At 38.5% G+C, this 8378-nt stretch overlaps 1 long non-coding RNA gene across 1 annotated transcript; it reads right to left on the bottom strand.

Moving 5' to 3' along the window:
• Positions 1-232: 232 nt before the first annotated feature.
• On the bottom strand, positions 233-4618 carry LOC106955261 (uncharacterized). Its single transcript, XR_001426538.1, has 2 exons — positions 4112-4618; positions 233-473 (listed from the first exon to the last, which is right to left on the bottom strand). It is a non-coding gene; the product is annotated as an uncharacterized LOC106955261 (long non-coding RNA).
• Positions 4619-8378: the final 3760 nt, after the last annotated feature.

Consider the following 8378-nt stretch of genomic DNA (forward strand, 5'->3'; position numbering starts at 1 on the left):
GTTTGGTCAGTAAAACAGTTTACATGTTCACTGTGTTTTCTACAGAATTATTCTGGCAACCACAGCTGCCAGATTTTTTTTGTAAAAACAACAGAATTTTTTTTACAGTGTATTGCTAGAGTCCATAGCCGACACTAGCAAGATGTACCTACAAAAATGGCTGGTTAGTGTAGCCCTATCACATATTATGTAAAATACACGCAAAAAAAAAAGTTGAACTTTTTTTTTTAAACTTTTTTTAATTTTACCTGATATAAAACATAAACATGAACTTAAAGTTTTGAGTATTTTGCAGGGGAAGATTATACTTTTTTCGTCTTAATGATTTCTCATGTCTGTGACAGGTACCAAAGCGACCTCGGTCAGCACAGATCTTTGATCCAGCAGTATCATGCTGCGCCGCCTCTTCGCTGTATCAGACTTGTTTTCCCGTCTCATCAGAGGTTATTTGGAAGTGGGTGTGCTTTATGATCCTGGAAAAAAAACCGAAAAAAAAACAAGAAAAACAAGTGAAAAAAAATGCTTAAAAAATTGGCTAATTATTACAGGAACCTGTACCTGATGCATGAAATCTATATTTGCACTAGATAACCTAATTTTTATTTGACTTGTTTCTGTCATATTAAGGGAAGATTCCTGAATAATAGCTAATTGGAGCGACGACAGCATGAGAAAACCTCTAAGACCCGGTTTGGGTCTTTTCTAGAGCCGCTTTCTTCTTGGCGATCCACGTTTTTCCAGATCGTGTTTTCGCTCAGAAGAGCCAGCTCAGCAGTTCACAGTTCCCTGGGAAGCGGGGCCTTGCGGCCGAGCGATGCAGCTGAAACAAAAGCTCTGACAGCAGAAGTGTGGAGAGAGTGATGAGACCCCATGCTGGTGAGTGAGCGAGCCTGGCCTCTGAGCCTCCTCTCCGGCTTTCCCTTTCACATCGCTGAACCCAGAGGTCTTTGCGCCACGGAGGCAGGAGCTCCCCAGGTTAACAGCAGTCACCTCTCAAGCTTCCTGTGGCCTTTGCAACATCTGAGATATCTTAGAAAGCCTGCTTTATTCATCACGAAACAGAAAGCAAATGCACTTCAAATTTAAAGGACAGTATTGCACTTTTTGATGTACATTCAACATCAGCTTGAGAGTGTCCTGTGTAATGAACATCGTATAGGACACAATGTGAAAATACTTCATCTTTTAAATATCAACATGCCTCACAGCCCTATCATGTGCAACAACTGTATTTCTGTTGTTGTTTTAATGAGGCACGTCCTGATGAATACCGCCTTCTGTTGATGCTAATGAGCGTTTTCTTCTTACTCTGAATTAATCCATCCATTCCTGTGTCAAAACTGTTGCTAAGGTCCTGGCAACGGGAAATGAAAGGTTTTTTTTTTTTTTTTTTTTTTCTGATTGCATGATTTTTCTGTTGCTATTTTTGTAGCAGAATAATTATTTTAGGAACCCTGACATGGGACATCTTAATGTGTTTAAGATAACGTGTCAATCACTCGATTGCGCTGCTTCAGAATAATCTCGTCACCTTGGAGACCTGGCTTTCAACCCCTGCATATGTTTGAGCTGCAGCGATCCGAGGAGCCACGGCGACACCAGCTTCCACCGCCTTTGCCAGCGTCTTGTTGTTGCTGCGCTGAATGTCAAAACAAGCACTCGGCTGGCTGTAGGGACGGAGCGGGGCGGGGGGGACGTGTCTGGCTGCGACGGGGCGTGTGACATGATACGGGACAATCAGACACCATGACAACCTGGCTGCAATGCTGTTGCTTCAGCAAACTGGCCGGACTGTATAAAGAGCCCAAGAGGGGAGACGATAAATCAGATGCAGGATTGACACGGGATGTTTTAATTTATGCAGAGGATTTAGCAGAAGTTTGAAATGCGAACGTTATCCCGTCTCTTGCTTTCTGTCAGCTTCCTTATGTCACTTTAGAGAAGATTAAAAAGTTATGTTGAAGAGGATTAACATAAGCGTAGCATGTGAAAATTATAATCCTAGTGGACTTGATTCTTTTTTTTTTTTCATTTGTTTATTTAGGTTTGTTTCTTATTCTTCCAAGATGACATCAAACAAAAACCTTTTAATAACTCTGGAGTTATTTTGAAGCTAATCCATCTGTGTAATCCTGCTAATATACAGACCAGAAACTAAAGACTCTGCAAACAACGGATTTAGATTTTAAGACATGAAATGAGTCAAAACCTCACCCTCCCAGAATATATTTTTTAATCCTGAAAAAAAGTTTGTTTTATTTGTAAAACATAAACTTAAGTAAAGGTCAAATAAGCAGGATGAGACTTTAAATTCAGAAATAAGCACCTTTTGTCGATGCCATCAGCTACAGTCAGTCTGATTAAACTGGAATAAACATCAGCTTTGCTGGCAACATTTTACTGCCAATTACTCATTTACATCACTAGAGTTTAGAAAAATTAATGCATAACTGTGCTAGAAGAGTACTGATTTATCCTGATTATAGGTGGATATTTAATTTAAATAGACTATTCTCAGTTCATTTATTTGGTTTAACAGAAACATTGATGCACACCCAGAAAATCCCAATGATGCACCTTCAAAAATGAAGTAAGTTATGTATTGAGTAACAAGGGATTAAGGATAATATTAAATTGCTTGGCTTGCTGGATCAAACTGATTTTTTTCTGCTGCAGCAGAAGATGGTGGTTTCAAGAATGTGACTACGTGAGATTCAAATAAAATTGTAAAAAGATGCCAAAATTCCAGCTCTGGCACATTACATACTCTAAAGACCTTGATGGAAAATGTCTCACAGTGTGGTGAAATAACATTTAGCCTGTCAGGACAAAATCATCCCAGAAATTTAGTTTAACACAAAAGACCTTGAAAGTTTTGGACATCAAGATGTGCTTCAGTAGAGTACCAGTTTAAGGGCATGCAGGCTTCCTGAAACAGATTAATGCAGATTTTCTTTTTAATCTTCCTCCAACAGATTTGTGTTATTAGTGTACCATCAAGGCTACATTTGATTGTAATGAATCAACTATAAAATCTAGCCAGCAGGTAATTAAAGGAGAACCTTTGGAAGGGCCTATCTGCTGACTGCAGTGCAGTGGTTGTCCATAGTTAAATTTTTAGAGAAACTAAGCAATAATTTAACAACATATAACAATTATTTAGTTCTAAAATTCCCAGTTTGTCCGTGTGGATAGGCTGCGTTTAATAAAAGTAGCTTTAATAACGTGAACCTTAAACGATGACAGCAGACAAATGGCAAAGCTACGCAAATATGCACACGCCTACATTGCCACCTAGTGGTAGCAATCTGAAGTTTTTCATTTATCCTCAGCTTCATAGACCTAACTTCGTTCCTGAGACTACAGAGAGTACATAAAATGCCAAAGAGTGTGAAAAAAAAATTGCTGCAACGTTTAGTTAATTTAAGAGGTGACATTCCTGGAGATTACTGTTAATTTTGTACTGCAAGGTCACTGCGAGTAAAGGAAGATTATAAGGACCTTAAAAATAAGAGCATGGGAGAAATAGTATCATACAGGAAGACATGATTATACAGTAAATTGTATCTATTGACCCTGGAAGTTATTTGCACTGTTCCAACTTATAAATGTTACCAATAGGCATCGGTTCAGGAAGTTTTCTGTTGTGAAAAAAATATATATATTTAGGAATGTCTTTCTTCTCTCTAACTAATCTCTGGTTCAGACATGTTAATTTTTATTTAATCTATAAAAGCCCAGAAATGGCTCTCAGAAAATATTGATATTTTCAGTCTGGTGTTTAATATTGTTGTTGTTTTTGCAAATTAAATCACATGTTATGATTGGTCACTCAGTTTGGTACTCTGTCATGACTCTGTTCACCTTTTATAAAAGCCCACTGATTGAACTTCAGTAGAAACAGATTGAAGACTAAAGTAAAGTGTACCGGCTGGGAACACTAGAGGGAGCCTTTCGCTCAGCTTCTTAATTTAATCAGTGAACATGTCCGCAGAAAAACGTAACGGCATTGAAAATAGACCATCAGTTTTAGAGGCCGAGTGAGTTGTACTCCAGTTTTTAATCAGTGGCAAAGGCATGAATGCATTTAAGAAAAGAAAATGAAACTTACTCCTCAAACAACGTCCAGGTGGATATGATCCTCAGACGTCTCCTGTAAGACGCATGCTGTTTACACATCTGGTGACGTTAGCTTCTCTGAACCTCCCTCTAAATTTATCAGGGCCGGTTGTCACGTGTGTTTCTCGTGTTTCTGTGGCCGGTGGGAACAGCTAAATTTAGCTCAGTCGCGGATTAGCACAACAGGTTCGCCCTTCTACTCTTTAACAAAATCAATTATGATTCATGCGTTGCTCTTAGAGTGATGAACCCTCATCGTCTATGTACCCACCTTTGATATCTCCCCCCGTCTTTATAACTCTTCCTGCTACAAAGTGAGCACGTGATTGGAAGAGGCCAGATAATCAGACAAGGACGCAGTATTTAACAATCGGATCATGTCTAGATAAAACTCTAAATATGTTTTACCATCGCCTGCCCTTAGTTTCCTACAAGAATGACTAGAAAGTGACTCCTAAATGTCACATCTAATCCGGGGATGAAGGCAGATCTCCTGGTGGGCTTTCCCCTTGGAGAGAAGTGGGCTCAATCAGCTTCTGTTATATACCCCATGTAAGTAAATTAACTAAAACACAATCTATTCTACCACAGGATTCCTCACATTGAGCTCCACCGTTCAGTTGTTTTTAAGTGTTGTGAAACTCTTCAAGCTGAAAGTGCATTTGGCAGCTTTTACCCAAAAAAGTAACCTAAGCACACATGTAGAAAGGCCAGTGTAAACACACCTGACAGTTTCTGCTAACACAAACAGCCTGGACCAAGGCTACTGAGAACCAGTTAAAAACAAATAACTGCAGAAAGCAAACTTTATTCTGCAAACTTTATTCTCGTCTGCAGAAATGAGTCAAACAAAACAAAAAAAAAAATCCAAATCAAATTTTTGATCACATTAGCACAAATGAAAATGCAGTTGTACGTGTTGCCAATATAAAAGATGATGAATTAATTAAAGTCATTAATGGTTTCAAATGGCACTATTAAACTAAACCGCTTGCCCTGTTGTCGTACGAAATTCAGTATTATAGAGCCTGAAGAACAGCTGCCCTCCTTTTTCTGCATCTGTGTCAGCACTGAGGCTTTATGGGTATTTATTTGAGAGTCATCACAACTGAGAGCAGTGAAAAACATTATAAACTGCAATAAAACGTGGCAGCATTTCCCTCTCTGCTGCATCACAGATGTAGAACTTATCAGCACTTTATCTTACCTGGCTGGGCAGAATCAGCCCATGATAATAAACATAACCTTTGTGAGATGAAGGCTGTTTATATTTAGATCATAAGTAAAGCATAAAGGAATAAATGAGGGTTTTTTTTCTTTTTTAGATTTATTCATCTGGCATTCTTAGAGAGTTGGGTTATAGTAGAAAGAGAGTTGGTTTTATGCTTCCAAATCCTTTTCAGTTTTCTGCCAGAGACCGACACGTTTTTGTTTACATCTTTTTGAAACGCGAGAGTGTGTGAGCTCTAACAAGTGCACAAGATGTTGTTGTTGCTGCAGACACGAGTCAGGCAGGGTCATTCTGAAAGGGAATTTTAATGGAGAATGAGAGGAACGAACTTAATGTGCAAACAAAACTGAGCACAAGACGGACCCGAACGGCGAGGCACGAAGCAGGTCATGTTGGGATCTGACAAAACTGTGGAAACTGTGCCAGTGTGCAGCTGAAACCAGATCTTTACCAACACTGCACAAAGAGGCACACCCTTATTTCTTATCGTCTCGCATAAACTCAGTCTAAATCTCTTTCTGTTTTAGGCTAATTATAAAAATGAGTGAGAGAATTTTAAAGTATATATTTCCTTAGTTTTCAGTAGAACTGCCTTTTAGCTGTATGACTTGAGTCAAATCTTCTGTTTCCATGAAATTGCTGAAATTCTGGTCCACTACTCCTGACAGACCCGGTGTAAGTGAGTGAAGTTTACAGACCACCTGCTAACACATAACTTTTCAGCTGTGTCCACATATTTTCCATATGACTGAGATCAGAGGGAATGGCCACTCCGAAACATTGACTGTGTTGTCCTTTTGCAATGTTTAAGCTAATTTATTGGCGTAATAAAGGCAAATGTCCATTGAAGCAACTTTTTTCTAGCCACGCTTCCACTTCCTTTTCCAAAAAATGTTCTCTTCTAATGACACCAGTCCCTTCTGCAGCAAAAGAAAATCCCAAAACATAATGCTAAAAGCACTATTTTTCAGTTGGTATTGTTTCCCAGCCTTGCATTAGCATTTTCAAGCTGTAATTTGTTTTTATCTTGCTTTTAGATTAATGGCTTCTTCATCTCTGAGTGGCCTATCAGTGCATGTCACTACACTTATGTTCCACTGTGGATAATGACACTTTCTGACCCTTCTCAGCCTTCACCTTCACAAGCTCTTGCTGTTGCAGGACTGATTTTTGCACCAAACAGTTAGAACAAGTCTCCTTCCTGGAAAGCATAATGACTGAACATTCCTGTTCAGGAACAGGAATGTTCCTGAACAGGACAGTACTCTTTTGGCACATCCACGGGTGAGTCTCCAGTTTCCCAGTCAGAAGATTTCAGCGATTTAAAAAAAATCGCTGTTCTTGACATTACAAATAAAAAAACTAATTTAAACAAAAAATTTGATTTTCTCTCATCATTATTAGCATCTATTTTACTTTTCAGGATGCAATTGCATGCAACTTGCATGCAATTGTCTTTGTAGGTGAACGTGTCCCCTTCACGTGTTGCTCTGTCTCCAAGGATGAACCAGACTTGCGCCAGTGTTGGTTTCTGTAGATTTTTTTTTCATGATGTCAAACAAGGAAGCAGTGTTTAAGGTGTTGCTTAAAGGGTTTATTTGGAAGTTATTAGTGGTAACTATTTCCTTAACCTGCAGGAGTATAAAGATGTCATGTCACGTTGGAAAGGCGAATACACCGAATGGTGGAAAGCTAACACATACTTCTATCAGTCAGCTGATTGGCCAAGATAGTGATCATTTTTCAACAAAAACTATGAGAGCAGGAAAGCACATGTACATACCAACACTCTGACGAAATAGCTACAAGTTTTATCCATTTTTGATGGAGATAGGTTGGATTGAGTCCCAGCTGATCTGGACTGATAAAGCCAAAAGGCTAAACTAGCGCTAGCTTAACAGGGGAACAAGAAAACTGTTAGCACAAATTGTAACAGCTGTCTTGTGACATTGTCATTTTGTCAGACTTTTACTACTCCCTTACACACCACTCTGTTTCACTGATATGAACGGTTTCAGAGTAAGTTGTTTCAAATTTAAAGTCAGTGAAAAGGCCTACATCTGACTAGCTTGTTAGCCTTCCATCACTAAGAAGATTGTTTTACATTCCAACAAGCTCAAAGTGACATGACGTCTTCTTCAACAGGTAAGGGAACTGCTACTTAGAATAACATCACAAAAACTTCAAAAATATTTCAATGAACTCTTTTGGCACATCCACGGGTGAGTCTCCAGTTTCCCAGTCAGAAGATTTCAAAGTCATGACATCGCCGTCTGGGCTTTCCAAACCTAAATGACATTCATTGTAATATAAATGCCAATGAATGTCATTTAGATGACACTATATTGTATGTGAATTTCTAACTTTGATTAAAGAAAATGAAATAAATAAATAAATAAAATCAGAAAATAATACCTCACTAAAAAACAAAACAAAACACATAAATCCCTCTAAGCATAAGAACAAACCAGACAAAACTAAACACAGACACTTTAATATCATGACAACAAGAAAAACAGGCACACATCATCATCCTCTACCGTACCTAAAAGTGGGTGTGAGGTATTTTTCCCTACATATTTTCTTTTTTCCACCAGGAGTGGATTGTTTTTGCCCAAAAAAAAAAAAAAACACCAAAAATCACAGCTCATGTAAAAGGTTTATAGCATTTAGAGAAGTCTACATACTTGTAATGGAAAGATATAAATACTTTCTTACTTGCCTCCAAATCAACCAGTTGGCATGTAGATGTGGGCACTTATTATGGAGATTTGGTGATCCCAGTCTCCCATTCTTCGCTGCAGTTCTCTGACTGATGTTTGAATCTGTTCCCGACCCTACCTGCTAACTCACTGTGAGTATGCTGCAGTAGAGAAAACATATACTATGTAGAAATCAAGCTAAACAGGTCCTTAGCCAAAACTTGTTTCTTATTGTTCCAGTTGTTTAAATTTTTTTACATTTTGTTCTGACTATAGATATGGGCAGGTTTGGCTAAGTAATTTTTTCATCCCATACACACACATTT

The sequence above is a fragment of the Poecilia latipinna genome, unplaced genomic scaffold (assembly GCF_001443285.1).
Source record: "Poecilia latipinna isolate Pla-1442-1.1 unplaced genomic scaffold, P_latipinna-1.0 Scaffold722, whole genome shotgun sequence".
NCBI lineage: Eukaryota > Metazoa > Chordata > Actinopteri > Cyprinodontiformes > Poeciliidae > Poecilia > Poecilia latipinna.